Source organism: Triticum urartu, chromosome 4A (genome assembly GCF_056163025.1).
Source record: "Triticum urartu cultivar PI428250 chromosome 4A, HENAU_Tu73, whole genome shotgun sequence".
Classification (NCBI taxonomy): Eukaryota; Viridiplantae; Streptophyta; class Magnoliopsida; order Poales; family Poaceae; genus Triticum; species Triticum urartu.
The window spans coordinates 326764073-326772568 of record NC_141876.1 but is presented as its reverse complement, the minus strand read 5'-3'; positions in this window follow the sequence as shown (position 1 = coordinate 326772568).

The window sequence follows — 8496 nt, the reverse complement described above, 5'->3', positions numbered from 1 at the left end:
GGAGGGTGGTGAACGGTGTCAACGTAGCGAGGGGTTGGGTTGCCATGATACCATAGCGAGACATCTTAAGGAAGGTGACTCGCAGAAATATTCCCTTAAGTGGCAAAAAGAATTACTTTTGATTCAGAGATCATTGAAACTCTTTATACCAGCCTAAGGCAAACCACAACAATCATTTGGCGGAGTACGAAGGGATGGCATACACGGACTAGAATGGATGGTGTGGACTATCTTGTTGAAGACAACGCAATGGATGATTTTTGCTTATCATCAGAAATGGATGGGACCCATGGTAAGTCCACTTTTGAAGATGATCTTGAACAACAACTACTGAGGTGCAGGCTGGGAACAAAATGCAAATGTTGGGAATGATTCTGGTAACTGGGGAAGAAACCCAACAGTAGAGAGAGATTCCACTATTTGAAAGGTTATGGCATAATTGAAGAAACCGAGAACGGATCCCAGTTAATGCCGACGATAAATCCTAGTGCTTACGCGTGTTCTCAAGAACTTGAGCATCTCCATATTCATCAAGGTTTTACCAATATCTATGTCAAGGATCCTGGCAACACAACATACCACCATGATGAATGGTGATGGATGATGCAGATGCAAAGGAAGATAACACTTTCTCAGATTTCACCTTAGCGAGGCCAAGGAAATAAAATCTGGATGATCAACCGAGAGACAATTAGCACTCCACTTCTAATGTTCTCCTTGATGTGCTAGGATAACCCATTTATTGGTATGGTTTGGTATCTAGGACATCAAGTAAAAGGTCGGACTTCGGGAGCACAAGAATCCGTAAGGATTAACTATGGAGGTAAATCCTACGAATCCTCATGGAAAGGTGGCCAACTTTCTTCAATCGAGATACTACAATAATAGGTCTTCCGGCTGGATGTGTTGGCCACGACATCCACTTTACCGGTTATCGAGACACCAATATTATAGTTCTTGGAAAATGCTCCAACCATCATATCTGCCTGAGATTCAGAGCTGGTTGGTGTCAGAATATTCCAGACTCATCGAGTCTAGAAAGGAAAATGAAGGTTTGCAACACAAATCGACGAGATGTCATTGTGAGATTCTCAGGAAATGGATTATGGTAGTAAGCTCCAAAACATGAGCTGGTTCTGCTAAACACATGTGAGCATGTTGTCCCAGACAAGCATGACCACATAGTAGTCTTACAATGAAACACTACCGAGTTCAGGGGGAACCATCAACGAGGATATCGAAGTTCTTGCGTAAGTCTAGCTCCTAAGAAGAAACTTCTTCTCCTTGAACAAACCAATCAGTGGCTTGGTGTGCTAGGAACACATATGGAGTGGAGGTAATTAATCTACCAAACCATAGAATACTTCGCACATATGCATGACTGATTTGGGATGATTCCAAGGGAAACAAAACAAACCTTTCTCAAATTCATGGCGGCAACTTACACCTAGTGCACGCGAACTTAGAGAAAGTCACTTCTTTGACCAAACATATACTTCATGAACGGAACACGAAAGCATTGCTTACAAAGTTTCCAATACTAACTTAGATGTTCAACATGAATCATGGGGGAGACAGCATGCTGCTGATGGGCTCAACAGCAACTCATCGAGATTTCCATATCACTGGACTTCCACCATCATGTAAACACGGTGGTAGCATTGGTCAGACCAAAGGATGTAATGGTGTATGCTCGAGGAATCAACCACGAGTAAGACAACATTACGAACATCGTTGGTTCTGATTTGGCTTGACGATAGCCCATACTCAAGTCAAAGTTTTGACAAGACAATAGATCCAACAACTGATCATGAGGACCAAATGGTGAAGATATCATCTTTGTTCAACACATACACAACACAAAGATATCCCTTCAGGAAGAACCAAATTCGGCAAAGCCTTTTATCTTCCAACTCTCCAAGTTGCTGTTCAGCTTAACCAACTAGCTCAGGGGTATCCAACACAGATTCTTGGAGAAGGGGTGGTTTACAAGAAACCAGCTTGATCACGAGCTCAACATAACGGTCAGGTGACAACCAGATAATACTTCCGAGAAGATATTCGGAAAATCATGAACCACCGATATGTTACTAAGCTCGAGATCAACCTTGCTTCTCAGGGCAAGATGATATGATCAAAAGAGTGAGGGATTGACACAATCCTAACTCATTGATCGAAGGGTGCCCCAACAAAAATGGGCTAGGTAGCACGATCAGTCCTAGGATGGTGATTCAATAACCAACACGCTAAGGATGATGTTAATGCCCATTAACTACCAAGCAACGCGGTTGCTAGGAGTATTGATTTCACACATCATGGTTCACTTGTCGGTATTCAGGTTACAATAACACGGGAACCGAGGAATGAACAATGATGGCAAGAAGTATTACTGTGTCAAGAATTCATAAGAGGTGGTTCAATTCTCATGACACTCTTGACATAAATATGGTAACACTCCAAGGTAGAGCGGAGCAAAAGCTGGATTGGCATTTTGATCCACGGAATACAATTGCTTTGACCCAATCCTAGATATGGTGAGGTTCTGGAGTTTGTTTCTCCTAGTCATTCTGGAATAGAATGACTTGACAGATCACAAGAATAATTGGGCATCGATGAACGAATGCATGCATACTCTTGACTATCAATTGATAGAAGATGGTCGGAATACAACTGAAGATGGACAACTTAAGGAGCATATAACTTTCTGAGTTGTGGATGCATAGCTTAATATGTCGAACCAAGTTCAACAGGTTTTCTTCCAGATAACCATGCAGAGAGGTAGGGTTGGCAGAGTCACAACATAGAATGGAGAACTCATCAGGAGCACTCTGTCGTGACCTTTTGGTTCAAAAGAACTCCTGCCAAGAATGGCTCATGATAATTGGAAGAAGGATGTACCACGAATCTCGAGGACTATCGCAAAGGTTACTAATATCCTAAAGGAACTAGCAACACTATCAACATGAGGTAAGTAGGGTGAATCTCGGGTTCAAGAACCCATGAATAGAGTACCTACTACTACATGGCATCACGGGATGCTTTCGAGAATAATGGCCAGAATCACACACTGGGGATACTAAACATGGCTAGATCACTAGGTGACTCCCTAAACCACCTAGGGTCATAGTAATAGCTCCAACATATATGTCGAGGCAACAAAGTACCTCAACTCACCGATTAGTGTGAGTAAACTGGCCCAAAAGGACATCGGGAACTGGGAGGAAGGATTTGCAAATGCATCGGACTATTTAGAAACCTGGGATGACTCGGACAGCATAACGGCTGTAAATGCTCAAAATGATTTGAGACATCCTGCAAAATGGTGGCATAACCACTCAACATCATAATATCAAGGTTCCGAGACCAATTATGAACACAAGGAAGTAGTAGGAACGGAACTGAGGCTTGAGACCAACAATCCTACGAATCTATGGATTAGTAACATGTGATCCTGATAGAAAGATGAGAAGCCTAGTTCTTAATCCCCGTAGGAGAGAAGAGGGTGACTCAGATCAGAGGGCATAAGGTATAAGGAGCAAAAAGAGCCTTACGTTCCCTTCCACAATCAATTCCCTTATATAACTAAAGCATTTCTAGACTCAACTTCGACCAGTTTGGCTTGGTAATCCTACAGGCAGTCAGGCTCTGATACCAAAGCTATTAGGACCCCGATCCTAAGCCACATCGATCTAGCATGTAACATATCATATCACCTTGCGGCCTCACGCACGGTATTCCCACGGGTGCCACCTTACCTGGCCCGGGACCGTTTGCGCCTTTTGGCTCACGTGTATGATAGTGTCACTAGCATCCATATGACAGAGAACCCGGGCCGACATGGCCAGTCGTGAACCCAAAGCGGCACTAACCCATGGGGACAGGCATACATGAATCAACTTCGAGCATGTCGGTCAGCAGCGTGTGAATCCGGGCTGTAGCACTGGGCTAACAGGACTCCGGGAACCCGGGCTGTAGCAGGCTAGGCAGGACTCCGGATGTCACCGCGTGACATTTCCCCGAAGGGACAGACACAGGAGCGAAGTGAAACACATGCCGGCCAGTCAAGTGTCCTAAGCAGTAGTGCTGGGCTAGCAGGACTCCGGTGAACCGGGCTGTAGCGGACTACTATGGCTCAAGGAGGCACTAGACTACATTTCCCCATAAGAGAGGCTGCCAAGGATAAACAACTAGCTTGTCGGATCCCACACATAGCAAGCATTTCAATCATACACACAATATGCTCGATATGTGTAAATACAACATGGCATCACAACATAACTCTACGACTCCAGTATTTATTCATTAGGCTCCGAGGAGCGAGATATTACAAACATGGGTCTCATGACCCAACATTCAGAGCATACAAGTCAAAGCACATGCGGAAGCTTAACATGTCTGGGTACAGACATCTACAAATGGAAAAGGCTGAGAAGCCTGACTATCTACCAGATCCTGCCGAGGGCACAAGATCATAGCTGAGGTATCAAGCTAAACGTCGAAGTCCACACGGAACTACTAGCGAGACTGACGTCTCTCTGCAAAACATAAAATAGGCAAACGTGAGTACAAATGTACCCAGCAAGACTTACATCAGAACTAGCTACATATGCATCAGTATCAATAAAGGGGGTGGTGGAGTTTGACTGCAGCAAGCCAGCTTTGACTCGGTGGCTATATTAAACTACAACTGCAAGTAACTCTTTTGAGGTGGCGCACACGAGTCCACATATTCACCATTCAATACACCACTATGGATCCGCTCCCGTCTCCCTACGAGAAGGCCATCCATAGCACTCACACTTATCTTGCGCATTTTAAAGTATCCACTTTCACTTGTCTATGAACTGTTATAGGCAACCCAGAAGTCCATTACCGCGGACACGGCTATTCGAATAGATGATGTTAACCCTGCAGGGGTGTACTTCTTCACACACGCTCTCACCACTTACCGCCGTTGACATGACATGTACTCGGCAACCTTCAAGCGGAAGCCCAACGAGGGTGTCGTCCACGGCCTACCTAAACACTCAAGTCTCTAGTCCAGGTTTATCGCCTATCCAAGTTCCATCCGTAGGGAGTCCGGCCGAGGTTTCCACATACGGCCCCGAACGATGTGAACAGGGTTCCCGAGACACCAAACGGGCGCCCGGTACACCGTGCCACGGTGTATCTACCGCAACATAGCCCACCCCTAGGGTCAGCGCTACGCACGGCCGCCAACACATATCCTATAAACACCAGAAACTAGTTGCAACTCCTGGACAGAGGACAAGGGTGATCAAGAAGCCGAGAGGGTCCATTGGTTTCGGGCCCAATGCGTGGTAGTAACTGTTTGATGGATCACAAACACAGAACTCAGTTCCTAAGAACGGTTTCAATGAGACAACCCACCATGTACTCCTACATGGCCTCTCACCGCTACCTTTACCAAATTGTGTTCACACACTTAGCTCACACACTATAGGACATGTTTACACACCTCCGGTTCATCCCCGATGAACCAGACCTGACACGACTCTATGCAATAGCAGGCATGACAAACAAGCATGAATGAGTAGGCACATCAGGGCTCAAACAACTCCTACTCATGCTAGTGGGTTTCATCTATTTACTGTGGCAATGACAGGTCATGCAAAGGAAGGGGTTCAACTACCGCAGCATGTACAGCTGAATCGTTGTTGTCCTAATGCAGTAAAAGAGAGCAGGAGCGAGAGAGTGGGTTTGTATCGGAATGAACAAGGGTGTTTTGCTTGCCTGGCACTTCTGAAGATAACATTGAGTCTTCATCAGTGTCAACGATCACAGCGTTGGAGCAGCGTCTACCGAGAGGGGACAATCACCGGCAATAGAGAAGGAACACAATCAATGCAATGCACAACATGATGCATGATAATGACATGACAATATGTTGTTGATTGAGCTAATGCAACTAGCAACACAATTAAATGAAGTTGGTTTGAATACAAGATTCAAATTCAAACTCCATATATGATTAGTTAAATGCCATTTATTTGTTTTGTCCAAAACAGAGGACAACATTGTTCAAACATGCATGAAAATGCCATAAACAGATTCCTTGATTTTTTCTGATAATTTTTCATATATAATTTATTTCATTTGGAGTTACGGTTGATTTTCTATGATTTTTAGAAGTTTCGGGCATTTTCTGGAATTTTCTGAATTATTATAATTTAAACTAAATCCAGAAAATGTATTGCTACGTCAGCATGACGTCAAGGTGATGTCAGCAGGTCAAAGGCGTCGACCAGGTCAAACCTGACCAGTGGGACCCACTGGTCAGTGACCCAGTCAACTAACTAAGTTAGTTAGCCCTAACTAACTAGCCTGGGCCCACTGGTCAGCGACTGTAGCAACTAACCTAACTAGCTAATTAGCGCTAACTAGAGTAATTAGTCGGGCGGGGCCCGTAAGTCAGTGAGAGAGAGGGGGAGGTCAAACCGGGCAGTGGGTCAACCCATGCCGGTCAACGGGTCAGGGGTCGCCGGCGTTTAGCCGCCGGCGACGACAGTGACGGCGGGGCGGCTCGGAAATGCTCTACAGGGCACCATTTGATCCGTGGGTTGCACCTACGGGTTCCTGGGAGTGAGGCACATCCATTGGGGGTGGTGGTAGGAGCTAGGATGGCCGGAAAGTGGCCGGTGACGAGGTTCAGCGGCGGCAGCAGCTCGGGCATCCTCGGGATAGCGCTACAGAGCACGGGAGGGGGCGCTGCGGTTGTCTGCGGGCTCATGGGATCGTGCTAAGCACGATGGTGTGCTCGGACACGAGCTGCGGTGGCTGTGGCCTTGGCGGCAACATCACCGGCGGCGTGGAGTTCTCGGCCAAGATGGGGCTATGCCCTAGAGGTCAAAAACGACCAGGGGAAAAGGGGGAGATGACTCAGGGGCTCACCGTGAGTCCGTTTGGAGGGTCAGTGGGCTCGAGGGCGGCCGGAGTGCAGCGAATCGATGGCGAGGGGCTCGGGTGCCCGCGGTTGAAGACAACCGCGATGACGATGAAGCAGGGCCTCCTGGCGTCTAGTAGCTCGATTGGGAGGACGAGGAGGTTCTGGCAGTTCTTCTGAACTCGGCGGAAGGGTGAGGGGTGCCCGGTGGCCGCGGTGGTGCTCGTCGGCGCGACGACGGCGTTCTCGGGCGGCTGCGAGGAGAGAACCAGAGAGGGAGAGAGAACCAGGGAGTGAGGGGAAAGATTGAGGGGGTCCAGGGGGTGTCGTGGCGCTCGGGGTAGTCTCCAGCAGCGGCGAGCAAGCAGGAGGTGGCCGGACGCGTGCTCGCGCGCGCCGGCCACGCGCTCGTCCTCCTGGCAAGGGGAAGACGACAGGGAGGAGCCCCTGGTGGGCTGGGCCGGCCACTTGGGCCGCCAGGTGGCTGCACAGGTGAGTTGGCCCAGGTAAGCTCTCTCTCTCTTCTCTGTTTACTAAATTGTTTCAGTTTTCTATTTTTCTGCAATTGTTTTGGGTTTAGTTTTAACACCAAACCATTTTATAAAATCCTGAAAATAATTATGTGACTAGAACTAAAATATCCTAAACCACATAAAATGTTCCAGAATTATTGGACATATATTAATTATATAAAGAATATATATCCAATACAAATAGTTATTGATTTAATTCAAACGCCCAAAATAAATGTTTCTGAGATACCAAAAACATTGGTTTGAATTTTACTTCTTGCCAATATTTTCGGAGACTAAGAGGAACATTTTCTTGGATTTCTTTGAAGACATTTTAATGTTGATTAATTTTGAACTGGTTTCTGAGGGTTTCAACAAACCTCAATTCAACTTTCAGAAATTTTAGACATGATGCATGAATGCAGATGCAACTATTTCACTCAGGTACTCTAGGGCTGTGACACTAGGGCGGCAAGAGTGGTCATCTTGCCTGAAATCCCGCAAGGAAGAAGAACGACTCCATGAAGAAGACAAACGGACGTAGTCGAACGGGTCCTCACAATCACGACGTTACCGGAAACAACCCGAAGAAGCAACACTGGAAAGAAGCACACAACATAGTAAACAAGCCACACATGAACATGGTATGATATGCGGGATGCGGTATGTGGTGCATATGCATGATTTGGAAAGGAATGATTGAACCTGGCCTCAACTTGGAAATCCAAGAGTTCCACTGGAAAGGTGAGGTGATTTCAGTTGGAATCGATATAAAGATCACCGGAATCGGATGCACGGTTTGGAAATGGCAAGCAAAACTAATATGGCACCGGTCTGCGATAAACAACAAGTACCCTTCTAAATGCATCAAGATAAATATGCTACAACGCTCAAACATGGCAACAAAATACATGGCAGGGATCCACTCATGATGCTTGACAAAATATGAACACTGATCTACGGCTAATTCACTCAATATCAAGCTCAAACAAGCATGGCAAAAGTGCAAACGATATCCTTTGCCACTTATTGCTTTCAAGTTTTTTCTCATGTCAACATAGAATAACAGGAGTGTTGTGT